Source organism: Ictidomys tridecemlineatus, chromosome 2 (assembly GCF_052094955.1).
Source record: "Ictidomys tridecemlineatus isolate mIctTri1 chromosome 2, mIctTri1.hap1, whole genome shotgun sequence".
NCBI classification, from domain to species: Eukaryota; Metazoa; Chordata; class Mammalia; order Rodentia; family Sciuridae; genus Ictidomys; species Ictidomys tridecemlineatus.
In genome coordinates, this window is record NC_135478.1 from 155,596,918 (window position 1) to 155,621,350 (window position 24,433).

The 24,433-nt window shown below is 34.6% G+C and overlaps 1 protein-coding gene and 1 non-coding gene across 27 annotated transcripts in view; one reads left to right on the forward strand and one right to left on the reverse strand.

The window, feature by feature from the left end:
• The window catches only part of Hdac9 (histone deacetylase 9), an 860,512-nt gene that overhangs the window by 533,034 nt on the left and 303,045 nt on the right, over positions 1–24,433 (reverse strand). The gene's annotated exons all lie outside the window — the stretch shown is intronic.
• On the forward strand, positions 17,704–17,810 carry LOC120892176 (U6 spliceosomal RNA). Its single transcript, XR_005736829.1, has one exon. It is a non-coding gene; the product is annotated as a U6 spliceosomal RNA (small nuclear RNA).

Below are 24,433 nucleotides of genomic sequence, written 5' to 3' on the forward strand. Positions count from 1 at the left end.
AGATAAGGGCTTTTGAACTTCTTGACTGCAACTCACAATAAGAATTAACATTTACATTGTGTATGTGTGTGTACATATCCCATAGATATACATATGATAGTACATACTAGGAGGAGTTTTATGAGATGAAACTTAGCTAGCTACATTTTGTGCATTCTGACATTTTCAATCCTGTTGAAAATATTCATTTTAATCCACTAAACTGATTTCTCCAACTGCTAATTGGTCTTTCTGTCAGTGAGAAAACAGTAGTAATGAAGGCTAAGATCTCTGGAGCTTCCAGGATTCTATAGAGACATGAGGGGAAGAGGCAGCAGTGCTTGTGAGCATCATCTGTGCAGAGATGATGGGGAACCTGAAGAAGTTGAAATGAGATGGCTAAAGATCTTGACAGACTATAATAAGACTGACAGTCAGACAGATTTAATTTGTTGCCTTGATTTAACGAATTTTAAGCATTACAAAGCCTCATATTACCTCTAGAAAGTCAAATGACAATTCACTTACAGTATTCATTCAAAGTATTCTTAGATTTTATGAGAATGAGAGAAGAGATGAACAAAGAGGCAAAGTGGGGAAAACAGACTGCACAGAATCACAGAAAGAGAGCTTGAGAGAGAATATGAATATGAAAGACATTGATATTGATTTGAAAACTCCCAAATATGGCAGTCTTCCCATTTTGAATCTCTGAAATTACCAGAGGAAAAATATTTAGCATCATTCAAAACCACTAGATTCAATAAACAATGAATTATGCACATCAAATTAACTGCCTGTTAAGTGGAAGCTATTCAAACTCATCCAAAGTTACATATGATGCACGGCAACACAAGTACAGATACTAAGGACAAAGCTGTACCAGGACACGACATGCACGCACTTTATTTTGTACTGTGCAATGCATTTGAAAGTAATTTTCACTTCACTGATTCACTAAGTGTCTACTATTATTAGGATGATGCAAGCAGAAATAACTTAAAATTATTAAATATTAAAATTTTAGCCTCATAAAATTGAAACAATTCACTTGTGTATAGAATGAAAAGGGAACATTTCCTTCCACAGGATTGACAACTGCTAAGAATTTGTTATGTATTATTGCAGACCTTTTACTGAGTATCTACACACACACACACACACACACACACACACTCACACACCACACACAGGCACATTGATATATTATATAACATGTCATATAGCATATATTATAATATATAGCACATATATTACATAGCATACAACTAGTCCTTTCACTTAACAATATGTCCTGGACATCCTTCATGTCCAGTTATACATATTTCATTCTAACTATAGACACATCACAGTGTAACCCTTCTATAATTATTTTATGATTAAAAATAGAAAGTCTACATGCATGAATTCATACAAATGTATAGTTATTTATTATATGTTGATTCTAAAATGTCAAACACCTGACAAAGCATAAAATTTAAACTTTTAAAATGAAAAATTAGCCCTTAAGGGTTTCTAATAGCAAATCATATTGCCCAGGTTCCCACACCATCACTGACACTGGGTCATACCAATCTTTTAGAAAGATCCTCAGGGTAAATAAAAATGTATCATTTTATTTGATCACTTATTCACATAAACATACGCCATGTTTATTAGCCATCTGAATTTCTTCTATGAATTATATTTGCTTAGCCTTCATCCATGTTTGTAGTACTTTCGTGATTTGCAGGAACCCTTCAAATAATCATAATATATTTAAAATACATATTTATATATTTATTCAGCATCATATATATGTACAACATGTCAAATTTGCAATCTTTTTTATGGCTTCTGAAGTGCATATTTTGATGACGGCAAATTTTTAAAAACATATTAAAGATAGCACATAGAGACTCAAGAGGTTCTCAATGAGCTGTCCATGGTCACACACATATACACTGGTGATTCAAAAGTCTGACTTCAGTAGGCTAAAGTTCCTCTGGATACAGCTCAAAAAATTTACAGTAAACAAAGAGGTCATATGATATTTTTGGCAAACTTTCCTTGCTGTTCTTGAATATATTATATGTATATAAACACATATACATACCACACACAGATACATATACACTCTTTAAAATTTCTCCTTTTACCCTTCTACATAAAAGATTACTTTCTACAGACCATTTTAGCTTCAAATGAAGTGAAATTGAGCCTAAAATCAACTTTAATTAAAATCAGCTCAGAAAACTTGATACTATGTACTATGAGGAGATTTACAGAGTTTTAACTAGTATATAAAACCTCCAGTCCCATTGGAAGAGAGCCCTCAAAATTCCTCACTTCACAATTAGCTTTATCCTAAAGGGAATAAGTTAATAATATATGTTAGTTATATCAGTACAGTTAGATTTTTCCATCAGTAAATGATATGTAACAGGGCTTGAATTTCAGGACCAGCAAGCCAATTATTTCCACCACATTTTATCTACCTTTATCCATCTACATTTTCCTTCAAAAAATAAACAATGCTAAACCACCATGTACGTTTCATTTTAGCTACTACTAAGACATGAATGATTTAACTACAAATTGTGTACTAAATAAAGCCCCATTTAACAATGTTAATTTTTCATTAAAACAATCTACTGAATTACAATTACCAGGTACAACCATTCATAGCAGATACTAAATGTTTTACATCCTTTTCCTTTGCAAAGGAGTTAAATTAAATGCTTGTCATAAATGTGAAGCACCAAATAGCCCCTCATAATATTTCCATAATTTAAAATCAGTTCAAAAATCCAGACAGATGGGTTCATAAATATAAGTCTATCAGAGACTAGTGTGAAAACAAACAACCACATGTAAATTTTTTAAATGAAAAATGAATGAAATCAAGGAATCTTTCCCACATTTCTTATCACGCACAAGAGTTCCTAATAGAATTAAACAAACTTTCAACTGAAAGTTACACATTTTTGTTCCTTTCAGATTACCATATAAATCTTTGAGTGGAGGACTGAGCAATAATTTTTACATAATCTTATTTAAACTAGAAATCTCCTATTTTTAATCAAATTCTGATTGAACAACCTTTTAAGACTGCAGCAGTAATAAATTTTATGCTACTACTTTATCTCATACATCACTTCAATAGCTCCAAAGAAAACTCATAGGAACCATCAGTGTAAGTATCGTACAAATATTGCTATTAGTATAGTACAAATAATATTTATTTGACTCTGGTTGTTGTAATCTATATAACAATAGACTTTGCTCCTGCCAAGAGTCCTTTATCAATGTTTCAAGCATGCAAACTGAACATTCAAATATTCAGTTAGCATTCAGGAGGTCGACAGTAGCATTATTACTGATTCCAGGTGAACATGTGGATATGAGTGCATAGGAATGCTTCAAAAAGGTCCAGAATCTGAGGGACTAGGGATAGCCTGAATCACCAGGCTTGTAATGAGAAATTGATATCAAATTTTACTGAATTTTTCTCCATTGATTAATTCAGTATTTGTTGTGTGTCTGCTGTATGCAAAGCCCTCATATTAGCCTCTGAAAATCCAGATAAATAAGTTAAAATATATGTCATCAAAAGAGTTCAAAGTTGGACTAGAGATATAGCTCAGTTGGTAGAGTGCTTGCCTCACATGCAAAAGGCCCTGAGTTCAATCCCCAGCACCATACACACACAAAAAGAGAGTTCAAAGTCTATCAGAATAAAACAGAGAAGTAAAGGAAAAACAGACATTGCCACAGCACTCTGCTACAACCAAGGAATGGATGAGGAGGCTGACAGTGTCTATACAGAGCTAGAAGGAGATGCCTCCCAGAGAATTTACCAAACTTAATGAACTAAAAAAACTGTCCAACACAGAGCTAGAGTCCTGGTAGTTGCTCAGTAAGCATTATTTTTAATTTTTATTTTTTATTGGTTCTTTTTAGTTATATATGACAACAGAATTAATTTTGACATGATTATAAAATCATGGAATATAATTTGTTCTAATTCAGTCCCCAATACTTCCCTTTTTCCTCCTCGCATCCCCATCCCTGTTCCCTTTCCTCTGCTCTACTGATCTTTCTGCTATTTATGTATAGTAACTCATTTTAAATTAGACTTCTAGAACTAATAAATGAATTCAGCAAAGTAGCAAGATACAAAATCAATACCCATAAATCAACTGCATTCCTATACTCTAATGATGAATCTGCTGAAAAAGAAATTAGGAAAACTCTCCCATTCACAATAGCCTCAAAAAAAAAGTCAATCTAAAAAAGATGTGATGGATTTCTAGAATGAAAACTATAGAACACAAAAGAAAGAAATCAAAGAAGACCTTAGAATCTGGAAAGATCCCCCATGTTTTTGGATGGGCAGAATTAATATTGTCAAAATGACCATACTACCAAAAGTACTCTATAGATTTAATGCAATTCACATCAAAATTCCAATGACATTCTTCAAAGGAATAGAAAAGCAGTCATGTAATTCACTTAGAAAAATAAGAGATCCAGAATACCCAAAGAAATCCTTAGTGAGAAAAGCAAAGCAGAAGGCATCACAATAACAGTCCTCAAATTATACTACAGAACTATCGTAACAAAAACAGCATGGTACTGACACCAAAACAGGCAGGAATACTAACTGAATGAAATAGAAGACACAGAGACAAACCCACATAAATACAGTTATCTTATACTAGACAAAGGTGCCAAAAACATACATTGGAGAAAAGACAGCCTTTTTAACAAATGGTGCTAGGAAAACTGGAAATCCGTATGTGGCAGAATGAAATTTATACCCTATCTCTCACTCTGCACAAAACTCAACTCAAAGTGGATCAAAGACTTAGGAATCAGAACAGAAGCCCTGTACCTGCTAGAAGAAAATGCAGGCCCACCACTCCAACCTATTAGCTCAGTTACGGACTTCCTTAACAAGACTCCTAAAGCATAAGAAGTAAAATTAAAAATCAATAAATGGGATGGCATTTAAAAAAAAGCTTTTTCCCAGCCAAGGAAACAATCAAGAGCATAAAAAGACAGCCTACAGAATGGAAGTAAGCATTTTTTGATAGGTAGATAGATGAACGTTTAATTCTCCACTAGAGAAAGGAAAATTGGTAGAGATTTTGAAAGGCATGATTAGATTATTTAGACAAATAGTGCTAAAGGCATGAACACTTGTTTTTTTTCAGGACTCTTCAAAAAGTACTTGTCCATGGAGAATGTGAGGAGGAATGTGCAGGAGATGAATCCTGTGTTTGTGGTGCAGGCAATGGAGATGGTATTCTGCACACAGTTCTTTCCACACATACCAAGTTTTCAATAAATTTTGTAGAATAACTTGATTTTTCTCACAACAGATAATACAGCAGCAAGATATTGATATGTAATTCACAGTCCTAATCACAATTGCAGGTATCGCAAGATATTGACATCAGTATATAATGCACTGGTTCATCAACACAGTAAACACTTATTTACTGTTTATTTTTAAGGCAACATGCAGGTGTAATGGTATTATGATAATGTGACAATGATATGTACATCAGCAACATTGTAGTGCATGTCTTTAGCCCTCTGTTTTTCAAAGCCCATCTGCAGCTCTCTCTCTCTTGTGTTTTTCCTTTAGCATTCACAGGGTGATTAGGGATATAATGCTCACTTTAAAAATCCCCCCAAAATTAAAGCATAACACCTTTTGGTTAGGTATCAAAATCACTATCACAGATAGGAAAGAAAGAAATTGAAAAATGGCAAATGCATGTTTTTACCATATTAAGGGAGTTGTTTCCCCAATTCTCATGAATTTGTCAGGCTGGGACACTTGAAAATACCATGAGAAGGGATCTAAAGAATATCATCCACTTTTGTGCCCTCATGGAAATAAAAAAGTTATCTACATTTAATATATCATCTTTGATGATTACTGTATCTAAGCATTATTTTTTCCCTGTCCATCTGTAAGTTCCAGATCATCTAATTTTGTTCACAGTACTTCAAATATATAGGAGCAGTTTCTTTCCTTGTCTTGGATTTTTTTTTTTTTTAATGTACCAGGGATTGAACCCAGGACTGCCTAACCAGTGAACCACATCCTCAGTCCTTTTTTTTTTTTTTAATTTTGATACAGGGTCTTGCTGAGTTGTTTAGGGCCTTGCTAACTTGCTGAGGCTGGCCTTGAACTTGTGATCCTCCTCAACCTCCCAAAAGAGCCACTAGAAGCAGTTTCTAAAACAGTGGGTACATCAGAAAGCCAATCTGGCAGGTGGTGAGACTGGATGGGATGGGCTGGGATAGGCTAGGCTGGAATTGAGTAGAAAATATTAGAATGCATCTATAATACGGGTATATATGATGTTGGTATTATACAAAGAAACTTTTGTTTCAAAAATATGTATGTGGAAATAATCATAATTTATAATTGTTTCATTACTATAGGTCGCAGTTCACAGTTGGAGAAACTCTAGTCTAGGAAACAAGTTCAAGTTCTTAATTCAGACTGGGTCAGTTTCCAAGCTATGTTATTCCTGGCTTTGTGTACTTCAGTATCTCTCAGAACCCTCAGATTGCTGATGTGAAATAAGGATGATATTCTCTACCTTTATAAAACTGTCGTAAATTATCAATTTTTAAATTAATTAATGTATGAAATACCTATTGGAGTTCCTAAACTTAAGTGTGTATAAAAATTAATATTACTTTACATTGTAGTCCCTCAGGAAATGTTAGTGGAATATAACAAATGAATTATTTTAGCATTTCAATTAAATATTGGGAAAAAGAATACAGAAGAATCCAGTCCATTGAGAACAGTTTCAATTCTATGCCAGCTATCTGATTTAATTGGAAGTGTATCTAAATTGCAAAGGAATTCCATGATTCGGGTCAAAGAAATTATGAATTTCTGCCTCTCCAAATTTAAACTTTATGCTATGTGTTCATTCTTGAATGACTTGCAACAACATGAGGAAGTTGTATCAAAAACATTATATGAAATTTATATTCCTTCTTGTTTTTATTGCAAACATTACAGGCAGGGTAAAGACAAGTTTAAAACACACACGTGCACGTATGTTTGCACACGCGCACACACACACTCTCACACACAGAGCCAGACTTTTGCAGGCCATCTGGAATTGAGGACATTAAATAAGTCCAGCATCCACTTGGAAGTAACTTTACTACAAAACTGGTTGGATGGGTAACACTTCTATAATTGATGCCAAAGGAAAAAAAACAAATTCTCAAGATATAAAACTGAATGACAGAAAGTGGTGGTGGGAAACACAAGACAAAGGAAAGAGCAAGAAAAAAAAAAAAAGATTAATTTTTTATTCATTTTTTTTCATTCAAGAAATACAAAGTATTTATTAAATCCCTATTTCGTGGTAGGCATTATTGTTCTTGCACGAGGGCTATGGCAGTTCCAAAATAAAGTCTCTGCCTCCATGAAGTCTGTGTCCTAATGAGGGGAGACACACTATAAGCAACTCATCAAACACCTTGTCGGTTCGTAACAGTGCTTTGGAGGAAACAGGATGCAGAGAAAAGTAATGTGGAGGGGGGGCATAAATGCTGTTTATACTGGGTAGTCCAGGACAACCTTTCTGAGAAAGTGACAGTTGAGCACAAATCTGAAGATGGAAGATAAAGAGCCACACAGGGATCTGGAGCTGAACTGCCAAAGTGTGAGAGCTCTGAGTGCTTAAGGCAGTACCCAGTTGCACTCAGCATGCCCAAGTCCAGTCCAAAGGACTGGGTGGCAGACAGGAATTGCAGTGAGGGGCGCCACAGTTTCTTGTGAGCCATGAAAAGCATTTCGCTTTTACTCTGAGGAAGATGAGAGACTACTAGAAGGTTCTGTGCAGAGGAAACACCAAGATATGACTTCTAAAATCTCAGGCAGCCTGCTGGCTTTGGAATATACCAGGGCTCCAATTTCTCCACATTCTCCCCATGTGTGTCTTTTTAAAAATAGCTATTCTAACAGTTGTAAAGTACTATCTCATTGTAATTTCCTGGTGATTGATGACGGTGGACACTTTTTCATATACCTTTCGTTCACTTGCATGTCTTCTTTAGAGAAATGTCTATGCTAGTCTTTAGCCCATTTTTTAATTGGGTTATTCATTTTATTACTATTGAGGTGTAAGAGTACCTTATATATTCTAGTAATAAACCCCTTATCAGATATATAGCATGCAAATATTGTCTTCCATTCTGTAAGTTGCCTTCTTACTCTGTTGATAGTTTCCTTTGCTGAGGAGAAGTTTTTCAGTTTGTTGTACTCTGTTGGTAGAAACACAAAGTGAAGCAACTGCTATGGAAAGGAATCTAGAATTTCCTCAAAACATTGAAAATAAAAACACCATATGGTCCAGCAATCCCACTTCTGGGTATTTATCTAAAAGAATTGAGAATCTAAGTGTCCATCAACAGTGAATGGATTACAAAAAAAAAAAAAAAAAAAAGGTACCTACATGCAATGGAGTATTATTCTGCTTTTAAAAATGAGAAAATCCTACCACATGCAACAACATGGATGAAACACAAAAACAGTATGCTGAGTGAAATATCTCAGTCACAGAAAGACAAATCTCTACGATTCCACAGTTATGCAAGAAGAATAATTTCTAGAGATTTTCTGTACAACCTTGAACCCAGAATAATAATACTATATTGGACACTTAAAAATATCTGTTATAAGGGTAGGCTTCGTGTGAAGTGTTTTTACCAAAATAAAACAAAATATTGGAAGAAAGAAAAAGAAAAAAGAAGGAAGGAAATGTAGCCAGTCTTGGTTGGATCAGAGGGGGGAATTTAAAGAAAAACAAAGAGATCAACTAAATTTATTACACATTGGAGACCAGGATCAGCGGAATAATAGACAGGAGCAGACAGGACTTGAGGACAGATTCATTGTGGGAAGGTAGAAGTAAGAGGAGTCAAGGAAAGCTTCTTGACTCGATATAGATAAAAGGTGAGATTCTAAAACAGATAAATGAGTAAATAAGTTGGTAAGTAAATAAATAAGATAAGCAAGCAAGGAGCCATAATGTACAAATGTTTGCATTTAGAGGACTCAGAATAGATCTTCTTCTGCTAATGACTAACAACTGGCTGCCAGTTGAGGAGTGGGTGGCGAGGCAAGGTGCTCCACGAATAAGACGAGGATACAGGTATGAATAAGCAGCCAGACTTCTTTAAGGGCTCATTTTACATGAATTCTGGAATAGGAAAAACAGAACCTTCAATTTGAAATAATCATTCAGTCATTAGAGGCAAAGCATATTAGGATGTTGTTGTACTGCCAACAATTGGTTGTTACTCTCCAGCCAGTTAATACCAGCCAGGCAATGAAGGTAATTTATCCAAGGATCAAAGAGTTGAGCTCCTACCGAGAAGCAAGTGCATGCTTTGCCAATATTTCATCATTCGGAGGTACTTTCCTTCTTTTCCTAATATGAAAGCTATAAAAGGGGAGAAAAACAGCCGCTGAAAGTGCTATTGTTAAGACCAAAAACTAATTAGTCATTGCTTCTCAAAGTGTTATGTGAAATGTCTCCAGAAATAATGGTCTGCTTTCTCAGATTTTATAGGTTTGCTGAGTCTAGTGTTCTCTGGAATTTCCTGTTTCCCTTGCTAGGGAAGACTGAGTAAACTTTACAAGTCATCTTGAATAACACAAACCTTTCAATAAAGGCAATCATTTGTGGATTCATAAAGTACACAACTAGACTTGAAATAAGGATGAGAGTGGTAAATAAAAGTGATTTTGAGATTGTGTATGTGAGTCTGACTAAACTGTTGACAATTATATGCCTGAGGTAGTCATTCTCTTTGAAGATGCTGATTGAAAATTTCACATTTCCTCTCAGCGTATTAATATTTCAGAAAAATTATGGTTTAATATGGATACCCAACATCATTAATATTTGCAAATAATATGAGCCAATTCAATCGCAAATCATATAGATACTCCTGGATAAAATCTGCTACTTAATATTAGCTGCCCTTGTCATTGTACTTTACTACATTAAGTATTTCTTACTAAGATTAAAAAAATGTATTAGTTTTTGTGGAAATACTGCCAATTTATGGAAACTCACTTGGCAAATTGGTTCTTAAAGGGAGAAAAAAATGAAAAATTACTTTCATACAAAATTCGCCTTCAGAAGTTCCCATGAACAAAAGATAATAAATATAAACCACTGAGATTTTTCTTCTAAAGCTCTTGATATATGTTGTAAATCCATCCATTCCCTGGAATTACTCCACCTTATTTGTTGTAGTATGTGCCTTATAATTATGCCTGATTTATTCCGAAGACACACTGAACCAAAAATCAGATGCAAATCATTATTAGTCTGCTTTTCTGCAGTTGTGTATCCACATACTGTTGTGCTAATATATGGATGGAGTCGATTCCCCATTGAGTGTCAGCAACTACTCAGTCATGTCCAAATGAAAACAAATCTTTCTTCTGTTGTATTCTCCCAATGTTGAGAATATATGCAGGCTTGATAGAAGTTAAGTTGGGCTTGAATTTATCACAAGGGCTATAATAACTGAAATATAAGACAGATCTCTTAAAAGACATGATGATCTCATCTACCTGCACAGATTCCCAAAGATGGTGTTAAAGGGACTCAAAATTAATTTGAAAAAGAGCCTAAACCTTGGTGGAGCTAACAGGGAGAAATTTCCCCTCAATATATTCTAAAAATGTAATGTACAATGAGTTTTTCAATGTTAACTCCCCAGAAACACAACCCACATGGCACTCTCTGCTTCCTGCCAAAGCACTGATAATTTAGTGTTAACTGGAGAAGGAAGATCCTCCTCTGGAGCTACGTCTAAGACTCTGTTAAATGCTAAAATATGCCAGTGACTTCATACACTGTAATATTTTGAAAGCCCAAAATTCAAATTAGTTGACAAGCCTCATCAGAGGAAAATCAGAAAGTAGCTCTCTCCCTAACACGTGTCACCTGCCTACTCAGTTATGAATGGGGGAACATGTCATGCCACCCTTGGTGCTGCATTTTTCTATTTCATGGTAACATGAGTACTTGCTGGTTAATCTTAGCTCTTATCTGACTTTCAAAATAGAGTCACTATAATACATCTCAGATGCAAACTAGCATTTTCCAACTATTTTTATATCTGTTTGAACAAAATTATCTGCAACAAAATTGCTAGTAATAATTTGGCATTTTTTCAAAAACTTTTAACTTAACTTACTTGGATATAAACATGTAAGCTATCTACAAGTTTCTGTCCAATTGATTTTGGTAAAAGCCAGGGTTCAACATTATGAAGGCTATTTCATAATGAGAAAAGAAGTGGTCTACTATACCTGGAGATTGAATTCAAAAATCAAGTATTTCCATAAACGTCTCTTAGGTAAACCACAAATATCTTTGCTAAAAATACACGTTCTAACAGGGTAAATTAAATACATAATAATAGAACAGTCTAAACAAGATAATCATGAAATATAATTATATTGCTATTGTTTCATTTAAAATTAAATGCTAATGGAGGGGGAAATATCTCATGAGATTTTTTGATGATCATATTATAAAAGTCACACAGTAATGTCATATCCATAAAGGAAAAATTTCTTAGCTTATAAGAAATGCTGTCATTATAAAGAAGTAGGAAAAAAAAAAGAATTCTGAAAAGTGAAAACTTCATGCGAACACTAGGCACCAGTGAACATAAAACATAAAACCTCTAGAATTTATATCAAACTTTGATTTTGTTCTCCAAGTATTTAGATAAGAAAATAATATTATTATTGCTCTTGCTAATATAAGATCTCATTACAATAATTAAATCCAAAATTGAAGAAGGCTATATCTCCCTGAACTATTTTAAAACAATTTTACATAAGAAACTTAATTATTATGTTGAAGGAATGTAGGGGAAGAAAAACCAACTACGTTCCAATAAAATACACCAGAAATTATATTATGTGATATATATAAGAATTTTACTCAACTTCATACTTATCTGATGAATAAAATATAATTATTCTCATTATATAAATGAGGAGAATGAAGCCTGAATAATTTCAGTAACTTACCCAAATGTCCACATTCAATAAGAGGATAGATTTGTATTCGAACTCAAACCCATCTGTCTTCAGATTCTTTTCAACAAAGCATGGTATAGAGAATACTTTCAAAATAAATCAGTTGAGTGTGAATCAATTAAAGGTGAACATGTAAAAACTGTCTGACTTGTAGAACAAGGGAAGTTCTTTATTATTAGATCAAAAATCAAAAATCAATAACATGGAGCTGGTATGGTGACACATGTCTGTAATTCCAGCAACTGGGGAGGCTGAGACAGGAGGATCACAAGTTCATGGTCAGCCTCAGCAATTTAGTGAGATCTTGTCTTAAAAAAAAAAAAAAAAAAAAAAAAAAAAAACTTTAAAAGGGCTGGGGATGTATCTCAGTGCCCCTGGATTCAATTCCCAGAATGAAAAATAATAAGAAGAATAACAATAAAAAACATGGAGTATCACAACTCCAAATCAAGGAAACATGAGCTCATATTGAGAAAGAATGAATTCAAAATTATGCACAATATTTATAGGCTATACATCTAAAAAGGATCTTTACAATTAAGAAACTGAGCTTTTTTATTATATTCAATGTTATATTTGTAAGAGGAGTGCTCTGGTCTCCAAATATAGCACCCAACAATTCCTTCCCTCCATGTAAATGAACACAATTCCTCCCAACAAAATTTGGAGACCCTTCTCCTTCCCTCTGAATCTGGGCTGACCATGTGACTTGTTTTGCACCACACAATGTCGTGTAAGTTGTACTGTTCACTCCAAGTGAAACTTTTTAAACAGATCTAGCCTTCTGCTTTCACTACCTCAAGAGTAATTCTCCTTGTATGAAGCTTGTGATTATGAATGACAGAAGGCCATGTGGAGAATGGCCCTGAGGAACTAAAAGCCACCTTGGACTTACAATCTTCATTCTCAGCTAAGAGCAGACACAAACCATTCTGCCAAGTGCTCTCCAAAATGCAAAACCATGAGCAAATAATTTAAGTCACTCCATACCCACTCTTAGGAAATGAAAGTGGTAAATTAGCTCTTTTCATTGCTAGAACCCTCTAACATTTTCTGAATGAAAACCTCTCTTGATGGGTTATCTAGTACCTAAAAGCTATACTCTCATATTACTGTCAAAGAAGAAATGAACAAGGATTACTCATTTTGTAAATGTATAAATGAATACTTCTGTGGTACAAATAAAGCACCACCAATACACACAAAAAGTGAAAAAAATCAAGAATCATTTTTTGAAATATTTTTTTGAAAGCAGTTAAGTTTTAAACATCCATCAAAATCATCAATGTATTTTTTGAAATTAAAGCCAAAAAAAAAAAAAAACCTGTTCTGAATAAACGGCACTGTTCCAGGTAATTGGATTGTAAAAACAAAAACAAGTATTAATAAAATCTGCTAGTTTAAACCAGTTATATGTTTAGTAAAGTGCATCTCAATTACCCAATAGCAGTCTGCCATAAAGTGACTTTTGATAGAAAACTGATGTATTTGTAGATATTTGCTCCATAGAACTCTTTTTGCATCATACTTTGGGGGCATATGCAGGACTATAAGATTTTTTAAAGTTTTAAGACTTAAGTGTAGAGAAGCAGCAAAATTATTAACATAAGATAGAAAATGAGTCTAGACGGGGAAAAAATAATATTCAGTCCAACCAATTCTAAGATCAGTGATGTGTGTGTGTGTGTGTGTGTGTGTGTGTGTGTGTGTGTGTGTGTGTGTGTGTATGTGCAAGCGCGCGCAAGCTAATGACAGGTTTGGCTGTGGCCTGCTGCTACTTTTTTCTCTCTTCAAGCCCAAACCCCACAGTGATTCCTTCCTTTCCCATGACCTATTGCCAGACTTCTGCTTTCTTTCCCCACAGGCCTGCCTTCCTCGTCCTTTGAAGATTCTGTTTTATAAAACCAGTGCCTCCTGCTCGCCTATCAGAGTGCTCTTCTGAGACCACCGCTAGCAGCCTACTGAAGGAAAGTGAGCCGTGCAGTAGATTCAGATTTTCCTCCTGTGTATATGTTTATACTCTATTTATAATTTGCCTCTGCATTCTCTACCCAGCCTGTCTCGCCTGACAATATAAAATCTCTGGTTGCTATTGCTTGGCTGATTATGAGTTGCCAATGATTCTCCTTTCAAGTCCTTTCTGCCTAATGATTACTGCTCTGTGTTTTCCTTACTAAAATGGTACAGGTATGGAAAAAAAGCCACGAGACAGTGGGAAATTGAGAAGAATGGGAGGTGTTGATAGCATTTTTCCTCACCATTTTATTGTCCACTAGAAGATCAATGCTACAAAAGAAAGTCTTTAGAGTACTTGGAGAAAGAATAAACTAGAACTAAGGCATTAACTGCCAGATGTAACATGTGTCCTGTTCCGATCATCTGAGAAAATAAGTGGTATAAAAACGATAAGATTCACCTTTAGATATAGTGAGAAAATGCAAGGATCTGCAGTATCTCCTAAAAATAGATTCCAACAGAGAATGACATAATGTCAATAACAGAGAAATAGGATAAGGGGATTAAAGATACACCCAGATCAAGAGTCACCACCACCAATCCTTGTTGGGGTTGGTCTGGGGTTCAACCACCATGAACAATAACAAGCAGCCTTTCAAGATTTAGTGCTGTCCTTACAAGAGACTGTTTTCACTCAAGGTCCTCATTAATCTTGTGCATTCACCCTGAGTCGAATCACGTGGCGAGCTAAGGTTAAGAGTCTGTTCTTGGGGAGCTAAATGCTTACTTGTGAGGTAAACTCACTCATCCGTGACACTGAGCTACCAAGAGGGCAGTGAAAGAAATAATTTAGGAAATTATGTCCTGGAAGTTTCCCCTTATGAACATGGGAATCTGTCTCCCAGCTTCAAAGTAACCACATTTGGGAAACAGTTCTCTATCTTTCCAGACATAAAAAGAATTGCATGTCTTCCTTCCTTCCTTCCTTCCTTCCTTCCTTCTTTCTTTCCTTCCTTCCTTCCTTCCTTCCTTCCTTCCTTCCTTCTTTCCTTCCTTCCTTTCTTCCACCCTCCCTCCCTCTTTTGTTTTTTAGAGACAATATATTTGCACATTTTTTTTAAAAAGTAAGTTTTGAGATGAAAGATATTTAGGAAATTGTTTTGCAATTTACCTGTTTGTTCAGTAACTACTTTTAAATGAAATCATTTTGTAAAATTATTCTAAATATGAAATTTCTTGAAGACATTACAGAATCCGTTAGCTAAAGACAATATTTGCATAGTTGCTGAACAGTGTAATTCTCATTAAGGATGTGAAGGGTAAGGGAGGGTCTGAATAGTAAAAGTGCAAGCAAATCAAGGGGCAAGTCCAGAGCAGAGGATGTAAGCAACTCCAGGTCTTCATCATAGCTATGTCTTTGCACTAGCTGTTACCTCTGTCTGAATATCCATGCATAAGATCTTCCCCTGGAGGCCTGCTTCTCATGTGGCAATGAGCTTCTATGTCAACTCACTGGTGGGGCCACTCTTGACCAGACCATGTACAGCCAGCTTCCGGCACACTTCATTGTTTCCCTGTTTTACTTTCTTCTGAGCTGTATCACTACCTGGTATGTTCTTGTCCATTTTATTCACCTTTTACACAAAAGCCCCCCAATTAAAACACAAGCTCTAAAAGAGCAAGAATCTTCTTTTTTTTTCTTTTCACCTGAGTCCCCATGATCACCCCGGATCCACATGACTGTCTGGAAGAGATTGGTTATAATATCAATTTGTAGAATCAGTGAAAAAAGCAAATAAATAAATGAATGCTTTCAGCAGAACTTACTTACCCTGCAGCATGAATTTTATGAGCTATTGGTATGAACAATCTTTATCAAACAGACACTGAAATGTCACCAATACAAGGCTGTAACAGAAACTATAAAGAGAACAGGTACCTTATTTATTGTTAGAGTATTACACCAGAACCTACACTTCAAACCCAGTGTGACTTACTAAGTTTTACTGTTACAGATGAGGTGAGCACACTAAACTTTGATATTGTTGGCACCACCAATCACAAAAGGTAACAAGAGAAGTCAGCGATTTCTGCAAAGAAAATAACAGCAGGAAGTACACCTATTCTTGGGCTTGAAATTCAGACTTCATGTCAACAGTCTAGAAAGATAAATAAATCATCCTGGGTAATCAGATAGTGTGCTTGTCCCAAGTGCAGGAAAACTACATTTAGGAAGAGAATGTTTGTTCCTGCCCAGCCTTCCAAACAACTCCAGCAATTTATCTAATCTCAGTGGTTTATGAGTTTTGTTTATCTCATCTAGGTCCATTCCTCAGTCTCAAACATTTCTGTAGAACAGCAGAGCTTTTTGGTTTTACAAAATGGGACTGTTCTCACAGTGTCTGTGCCCGAGGCTGTAATCTGCAGGTGCTGGCCTCCAAGATTCATGGGCAGCCATCGCTGGAAAGCTGCGCCCTTCCCAATGTGCAGGAAATAGGCTGTGAGAACTTTTCACAGTCATGGTGTATGCTTGTAATTTTTAATGAACCTACCCACTGACATATCCTTGCAGCTATTTGCACAAAGAAACCAGAACAGTTTTATAAAAATGGTAATATTTTTAGGAGATTTAGTGAAAGAAAAGATTTATTTTAAAAAAATAGGTCACATTTCTTGTGGAATGTCTGTTTCCTTTGGTTTCCAACTCTTCAAAGGTCTAAAAGGCCTATTTCAACAAGAGTGTAATTTATCATTCTCCTTTTTAAATAAAAGCTCTGAATAATAACAGGAGCGATAAATAGTGCACAGAATAGAGTCGTTTCTCTGCTTTGGAGATTCTGAGTGTGTCTGCAGAGGAACAGTGCCACTATTAGAAAAAAAAATTAAAATCTCATCCTCTCACTTGGAGGCAGCGAATTTATCTAATCTCAGTGGTTTATGAGTGGTTTATGACACCCTGGGGTCTCATCTAGAGCTTCACCTTCACTGTGACACCTTGAGCAGTTATTGAACTCTTTTTTTAAATATTTTTTTTAAAGAGAGAGCAAGAGAGAGAGGGAGAATTTTTAATATTTATTTTTTAGTTTTCGGTGGACACAACATCTTTGTTTGTATGTGGTGTTGAGGATCGAACCCGGGCCGCACGCATGCCAGGCGAGGGTGCTACCGCTTGAGCCACATCCCCAGCCCCAGTTATTGAACTCTTTAAGACTCAATTTCTTCATTTAAAAAATAAGAATAATAATGGGCACCTTGAACACTGTTGTAAAAAATAAAAGATATAATTCTTTGTACATTAATTATTAACCCATTCATTATCATCATAAGGCAATTTTCTCCTTGGCCGTATAAAGAGGGCAAGGACCAAGTTAATTCCTGTTTTCTTGTCATACAGAAACAATATTAGGAACTTATCGAATTTTTTTAAAAAATCCACCTCCTAATACTGCTTTGAAGTATTGGAGCAAGGGTTCAGTTGCATATCTATTATGGAGAAAAGGAAGAAACTGGCCATTCAGATGTGTCCATTGTCCATGATGTATGAGTTGTATAGGTCAGAATACACTATCCCCTAAATAAAGATACTAAGAAAGAGAAACATTTTTGTTTTCCTAAATAAAATCTATTGTTAATCAATCTCTGAATAAAAAGTAAGTAAGGATGTGCTCAGTTCAGCAGCACATATTCTAAAATTAGAATGATATAGAGAAGATTAGCATGGACTCTATGCAAGGATGACATGTAAATTCATGAAGCATTCCATATTTAAAAAAAAAAAACATATGTAAGGCTAAAAGTACCTGTGATTAGCCAATTGTCTCCAAACTACTGAAGCACAGAACACTAAAACAAAAATATTTAGAGGAAATCAATACAACATGAACCATCCTCCTGTACTTTTGTCAGGTAATGACTTTTTAAAAAGAAACTGTTTAGTTGTAGATGGACACAATACCTTTATTTTGCTTATTTGTTTTTATGTGGTACTGAGGATAGAACCCAGTGCCTCTCAGGTGCTAGGCAAATGTTCTACCACTGAGCCACAGGCTTATCAGGTAATGATTTTTAAAACAAAATCGAAACCTTACCATCCTTCAACCATCATAATAAATTTAATAAAGCATGAAACTCCATCATAATCATCATAATGTATGAAGGACAAAGGCATAAAATAAAGAAAGTCTTACAAACGGTATGAATTCATTTTGTGTACATTCCTTAAAGATAATTACTCATACAGAGACACAACTTTAGGAACCACCTAATTATAATCTATTGCATTGCCTATGAATATTTCATATTTTTACTAACTCATTAAAGAAAAACTTAAATGCATGTGTGTCCACAGTTTTTGTTGCTGTTGTTGTTTGTATGCTTTTCCTATTTTTAAAAATGAGTAAGTTTTTATTTTCTGAAAAGAAAAGTATTAAGATGTATTCAATAGTGAAAGTACTACCGTCTATTCTGAATTTTACTCTCTGAGGACAGCACTTCAGGATGCAGTCTCAAAGTCTTCCCACTTCCACTCTGTACCAAATATCAAGGAACTCCAGCTTTCGACATATTTGAAGTAACAAGAACTGAGTTTGCCTTTCTGACTGAAACAACTGGAACTCTGAAACAAACAAAGCAAGGCCAAAATAATGGTTTTCAAGATTCCGGACTTGAGGAAAATAAAGGCTAATAATCCTGAGAAATGGAGAGCAAAGTTGTTGCACTTCTGGGGTAGCATAGGGAGGTGGAGCCCAGGAGGAGCCTGATGGACTCCCACACTGGAGAAGAGAGAGCTAGGAATGCCAAGGAGAATGAAACAGAGAGTTCTTCACAGACTACCAGAGAGAAGAGGGCAGAGGGCAGACTTTGAAAACCTGCAGGGGGTTTCCATTAACCATTTGGCAGCAGAGAAATTAACATGTACAAGTAAGGGAACGAAGGCCAGGAAAGAAATACCCAACAGACCTGGTAGTAACAGTGATGAGCAGTCACCAGAAGAACACCTGTTCCTACCAGCCTGACTACAAAAGTTTATAAAAGTAAGTGCATTCATTAGGGTATCCAGAAGGGTGTTGTCTCAGTACTGGGAAGTAAGTAGTCTAAAGTTAAATATTTCTCTAGTCCTAATAATAACAAATATTAAAAGCAACACCCAAGAAGACAAATACTTTCACCAATAACTTAATTGCACTGAGAAAACAGCAGGACTTACAGTAGTACATAAGTATTTAGCAACCAATAAGTTAAAATTCACAATGACTAATTTTCAATTAAAAAAATTATCTGGCATTCAAAAAATATGACCAAAGTGAGGAGAAAAAGCAGTCAGCCTAAAATGAACTAGCACTGAAACAGATGCTAAAATGAGCAGGCAAGAACATTAAGACAGTCATTAAAAATGTAATCATTTGTTCAAAACGTAAGTAGAAATATCAAAGATACAAAAACAATAGAAATTGGGCTCTAGAAGTGAAAACTACATTGTGTAAGATGAAACATGCATAGGACGGGCTAAAATAACAGAGAAGGCAATGCCAAAGAAATACTAGTAAACTTGAAGAGAGAAAGAAATTACTCAAAAGATAATACAGAGGGAAACAGTATTAATGAACTGTGGGATAATGGGAGGAGAGAAGAAAAATATTTAAAGGAAATTAATTCCATGATATATATAAATCCACAAGTCCAAGGTTCACTGGGAAGTGGAACTCAAGCACAGAAAACATAAAACTATATCAAAATATATCATAATCAAACTGTTCAAAACATATAATAAATAGAAAATACTTAAATTTGGAGTAAAATATACAAATAATATACAGAATAACAACTAAGAGTGACAGCAAATATACCATAAGAAACAATATGGGCAAAAAGATAGAGAATAAACTTATTTAAAGTGTTGGAAAGTTATTTAAAATTAAAAACCCACACAAGTAGCATCATTACAGATTATGTAACTATTACAAGGATAATAAACACAATATGATCAGCCTTTTCAAATTACTTGAAGAACCTAAAGGAAATGAACAAGTTCCTTGAAAAACACTATCAATTTCACTGGAGAAAAAAATAAATAACCCGAATATCCCTGTATCTATAATAGACATTGAATATTTGTTTTAAAATCTTCCCACAAAAGAAAACTAGAATGCTTCACTTGATTATTCTATCAAACATTTTAAAAACCAAATATCAGTTCCACATAGCTCTTCTAGAAAAACAAAGAATACATAATATTATCTTATATGGCATTATTCTGATACTACATCCTATCTAGGATGCAACAAGAAAACTACAGAGTAATATCTCTCGTAACATGGATATGAACAGTCTAAATAAAAATTAAGCAAATCAAATGCAAAAGTAAGTAAAAAGCTAATACATCATGTCTAAGTGGGGTTTATCCCCAGAATTCTTAAGTGGTTTGAAAATTTGAAAAGCAATCAATGTGATTCTCCATATTAACAAACTAAACAAAAAAGTCAAGAACTTATTAAAGATATAACAATAATTTTCCACATTTGAAATCCATAAAACATATGTAGATTCTTTGAGTTACTCCAGAATTGAAACTTTATATGATCTTTATAAGGGATATGTTTGCAAAACTTAAAGTGAACTTAGGTCCTAGAAAAGTTTGATACTACATAATAACTTTCTTTCTTGTTTCCAGACATTTCTCAACACACACACACACACACACACACACACACACAGTCACAGACACACACAGTCACACACACACACACACACAATGTTTAGAAAGAGAAGATGAGCAAAGCCTGGAATCAAGTAAATTCTCTCTCTCATCACTATTATGAAAATGAAATAAATCCCTAAAGACAAATATGGTAGAGTGTAGCTCAGTATGAAAACCTGAAGTACTTTACTAATCCTTCATCCAACTGTTGGGAGCTAGGTGCCTCATTTGTTACCAAGCAGAGTTGTAAGGGCACTGCTAACTGGGTGTGTGGGGCCCGAGATTCTTGGGGGCTGCTGAAATAAAAGGGGAACAGTGCATAGGCAGTGGTTACTCATTGACCAATGTGGAAATATTTCAATATTTTAAAATATTTTTTTTAAACTGACACAATTAGATATGAATTCCCTAAATATTGACCCATGGACATTGTAGTTTAAACAGAAAACATATACACTTCAAGCAAATGAAAACTATACCTCAGTCTGGCAGTATCATGTTCTAAGAAAGAACTCCTTTAGAAACTCGGGAAGAGCAATGTAGCAAGAGTCAGGAGATTAAGTTTTTGACCAATTAGCAGCTGTGTAAACTCTGTCAAGCTGCTTCAAGCCTCTGAGTATCACTTTTCTTATATGTAAAAGGAGGGAAAAAATAGGGGAACCACAGGGAAGAAGGATGAGGACCAGCAAGGTAAGGAGGAAAGGAAGAAGCAGATCACAGAATAAAGATGCAAGGTGATTCTAGGGAAAATACAGAATTAGGACAAAATTTAAGGCATTTTGCATGAAGGTATTCTCTACATTAAGGATGGGGAGAGAAATAAGTTGAGATAAAAGAAACTATCCAATTCAACGACCCTCTGCTTCTCCAATAAATATGAACTCAGCCAGGATAGTCTCCAAAAATAACACATAGCCTTTCCTCTTGATTGAAGTTATATTTTTTTCTCAATCTCTTCCAAGTTTCTTACAATGTTCTTCTTTATGTAGGAGTGACTGTTGATATCCTAATAGTCTGCCTACATAATGTGCTTATTCACTAAAGAACAGACAACTAATGAAAATAGCAAATGCAAAAACCTATGTATCTCAGGGTCATTCCTTTACCTGTAATTTATTTGTCATAAATAGCTAAAAGGAATTTTATGTAACATATATAATTAAAGACACACTACTTAATAATTTAAAATATGAATAAAATATAGAGTGAAAGGTATGTCCTTGTAATTAAACTGAAATAACTTGTTTCCCTCCGCTGAACATGAAATTTAGTTTTCTCTTGGCCATGGCAAAAAAAAAAAAAAAAAAACTAGAAGCAAGGAAGGAAGAAGACATATCTCCTATTAAAAACATAAATGTGCTTCTTTCTTACTTTTGTCCTTTAATGGACATTATGTAATATAAGGGTCAAATTCTTCACTACATTGCTAAATACTTGAAGTAAAATGGTTTGGTAACCAAAGAAATCCGAAAGCTCTGCTTTGATCAAATACTTTTCAAATTTTCATGTAAATGCATTTGTAGAGTAAATGTCAATTAACCGTGTCTTTTAAATGTCTAAGTATTTTAATATCTTAGTAGCTGCACTCTAGTTATAGTACCTCAGTTTTAAAACATCATTCATTTCCTTGTAATTTCTTCCCTCTGGCCTTCCAATTTCCTTTTAAGCTGAAGGTTCTCATGTGTGGTCTTGGTCTGAAGTGAGTTTATGAGACTTTCACTTAGATTTCTTTTTATAATAAGCTTAGATGATATTAAAGAAGTATCAAATATTAAAGTACGTTTAGCTTGACACACACATGAATAGCACCTACCACAGAGTTAATCACTATTAACTAATAACACAAATGATAAATACCTTCAGTTTATGCAGCATAAAAATCAACCTTAGTTCAGCACTGATGTATGAGGTGCCATTTTACTCACCTAATTGTGTAAGTATTCAGGCTAGTGATTACCCAGACTCTTCACTATTTCTTCCTCTAAGTGCATGTTTATTTCAAAGATTTTGCCCAGCAAGCACATTTTGTAAAGAATATGGCTACATATGCTTTATAAACAAAGACACATCTCATAAATGGAAAAGACAATATTTTCAAGCTATTAATGGAGTTATAAAGACTGAAAAATTCAAGTATACTTCCTATTAGCCCTATATGGAGGAAAGCTATTAGCATTAGAACTTTTGAATTATCAAGAAGAACACAGATTTTTAACTTGGTGAATCCTTAGGAATTCAGAGATGGACTCATTTATCTGGAACCAAAAATTCTGCTCTTTTTTTCTTACAGTTTTTTAAATGAAACTATAGAATTGGTAGTATACTGTATTTATCACACAATTTCTTCAGAGTTTGACAGTTCTCCACTTCCTCTTGTCTCACCTTCCTTTTGTGATATCCTTGTATCAAATGCAATTCACAACTGAAGTATTTATAATAAATTAAATACTATTATATTTCATTTCTCTCAAATTATAATGAAACCTTCCTTATTTAGTTGGTTAAAGCTAAAGAATGCCTTTAAGAGGAACTTTAGTCAATATACATTCCTGACTAGGAAGTTTTACAATTTGTTTCTAAAGCTAAATTATGTTTTAATTATTCTGAAAATTAACATATTTTAAAACCTTGAGGTGTGTAACATTTGTTATTGATGTGGTTTAAGTTGTTTCATATTGTACTAGTTTCTTAAAGTTCTCATATGAACACTCTTTCTTATGAAACTTTACATTATGAAAGAATTATATATATAATATACATACATATATATGTATGTATATGCATATATACATATATGCATGTATATGTATGTATATGCATATATATATATATATTTAGTTGTCAATGCATCTTCATTTTATTTATATGTGGTGCTGAGAATCAAATCCACTGCCTACCACATGCTAGACAAGCTCTCTACCACTGAGCCACAACCCCAGCCCATGAAAGTATTTTTAATCAATACTCTTCATCTACTGAGAACTTGAAAAAGTTAAAGCAATAGTGTAATGAAATGGGTAATTTCTTTTTCGAGTTTTTACTAGATGAAAAGTTTCCATTTGTGGAAAATGTCTTTTCTTCTACTTTGTCAATTTTCATTTTGCAGTTAAATTATGAAAACTGGAGATATGTGTCCTGTTGAATGTGACATACACTTTCAAGTTTCGGGAACACTTGCTTTGTTTTCTGTCAATGTGATGAAGAGAGCAGGCTTTGGAGCAAGTCAGATGTGAATGTGAGTCTTGCAGGAATCTAATGGCCAACAATTTATTCCACCCATTTTCAGGGTCCTCTTCTATCAGGGGGTAGTCATGTCTCCATCAGAGGAGGCCTAGAAGACTAACTGATGAAAGCAAGTGATCATCACTAGGCACATGCACAAAGCCAGACAACACAGTTGCAAGCAATCAGGACTACTCTCTACCGCAACAGGGAAGCCCTCCTTTTCTGAAACCCTTGCCTCTGCCTCCTCCTCTGACTGTTAATATCTATATTTTAGACTTTTATGTTTATTAATGTTTTCTCAGTAAACTCTTTGGTTTGTTTGTTTGTTGTTCATTTGGTCTAGGAAATAAAGAATTATATGAGACATAACCCCACTGCCTATTTTTAAGTAATTTTTTTCTCCTAGGCAGGCATCTAGTGAAAGACATATATAGAAAACAGGTCCCTAGTAAATCCTGTAAACTGACTTG